The sequence below is a fragment of the Cervus elaphus genome, chromosome 4 (assembly GCF_910594005.1).
Source record: "Cervus elaphus chromosome 4, mCerEla1.1, whole genome shotgun sequence".
NCBI lineage: Eukaryota > Metazoa > Chordata > Mammalia > Artiodactyla > Cervidae > Cervus > Cervus elaphus.
In genome coordinates, this window is record NC_057818.1 from 41,082,209 (window position 1) to 41,084,070 (window position 1,862).

The following is a 1,862-nucleotide window of genomic DNA, read 5'->3' on the forward strand; positions in this document are numbered from 1 at the left end:
CTCCTCTGTGCCAGATGCTGAAAATACAGTGGTGGGCAAGTAAGGCCCAGTCCTGCCCCCTGAAAGCGGCGGTGATAAACAGGTCTGGTTCTGCCCTGCACTGTGCCTGGCTCGTTGGCAAACCCCCAGGGACGGAATGAGTGAAAGAACAAGGGATGCTAGCCCCCCACCCCCAGAGGATAAGGGGGATAAGCAGCCTCTCCTGGCCTCCATGTGTAACAGGTAGAACCACTTCCTTGTTTAGAAATAGGGTCGTGGGAGATTTCATTAGTTAAGATGAGGTCATACTAGAGTTGTTGTGGTTCAGTCGCTAAGTCATGTCCAACTCTTTGTGACCCTGTGGACTGTGGCATGCCAGTTTCCTTTGACCACCACTGTCTCCCAGGGTTTGTTCAAATTCATGTCCATTGAGTCAGCAATGCTATCTTACCATCTCATTCTCAGTTGCCGCCTTTTCCTTTTGCCTTCAGTTTTTCCCAGCATCGGGGTCTTTTCCAATGAGTAAGCTGTTTGCATCAAGTGGCCAAAGTATTGGAGCTTCAGCTTCAGCATCAGTCCTTCCAATAAATATTCGGGGTTGATTTCCATTAGGATTGGCTGTTATGATCTCTTTGCCATCCAAGGGACTCTGAAGAGTCTTCTCCAGCCCCACAGTTCAAAAGCATCAATTCTTCAGTGCTCAGCCTTGTTTCACATCCCCCAAGACTACCGGATAAACTCTCACATCCCTACATGACTACTGGAAAAACGATAGCTTTGACTATATGCACTTTTGTTGGCAAAGTGGTGTCTCTGCTTTTGAATACACTGTCTAAGTTAGTCATAGCTTTCTTTCCAAGGAGCAAGAGTCGTTTAATTTCATGGTTGCAGTCACCATCCGCAGTGATTTTGAAGCCCAAGAAAATAAAATCTGGCTCTGCTTCCACTTTTCCCCCTTCTGTTTGCCATGAAGTGATGGGACTGGATGCCATGATCTTAGTTTTTTGAATGTTGAGTTTCAAGCCAGATTTTTCACTTTCCTCTTTCACCTTCATCAAGAGGCTCTTTAGTTCCTCTTCACTTTCTGCCATTAGAGTGGTATCATCTGCATATCTGAGGTTGTTGATACTTCTTCTGGCAATCTTGATTCCAGCTTATGATTCATCCAGCCTGGCATTTTGCATGATGTACTCTGCATATAAGTTAAATAGCAGAGTGACAATATACAGACTTGTCATGCTCCTTTGGGCCCTAATCTAATATTGCTGATGTCCTTACAAAAAAGGGAACTCTGGACATAGACACTCATGCAGGGAAGACGGAGTGAAGAGACACAGAGAGAAGACAGCACCTACCAGTCAAGGGGAGGGGCCCGGAACAGATCCTTCCCTCACAGTCCTCAGAAGAATCCACCTTGCCTTCTGACTTCTGAGCCTCCAGAACTGTGAGACAGTAACATGTCTTCCATCTAAGCCTTGAAGCCTGGAATGCTTTGTGAGGGCACCTCAGGAAGCTGTCTAGCTTTGTCAGTGATGTCCCATCTGGGGTCTGCACCTGGAGCCCTCAGAGGTGCCCATAGCCAGGTGCTGGTGGGTGGGGGTGGGGTTGTCCAGATACTGGCTGCACCTCAGGTCAGGGAGGGCTCAAACATGGGTCTCCCTTCTCCTCTCGATGGTCTGCAAGGCCCTCTGGCTGCTCCTCTTCTCTGGGCTCTGGTGGCCGAGGAGCCCTTCTGAGGCCTATGCAGGGGCAGGCCAGAGCCCACTCTGGTCCACCTAGGGCATCTCTGGTGGGAAGTAGACAGGGCTGAGTGGCAACCATGGGAAGTGACATTGGCTTCTCCCTTAATAAATGTCAGTTACGCTGTCCTATTATCTTCTAGA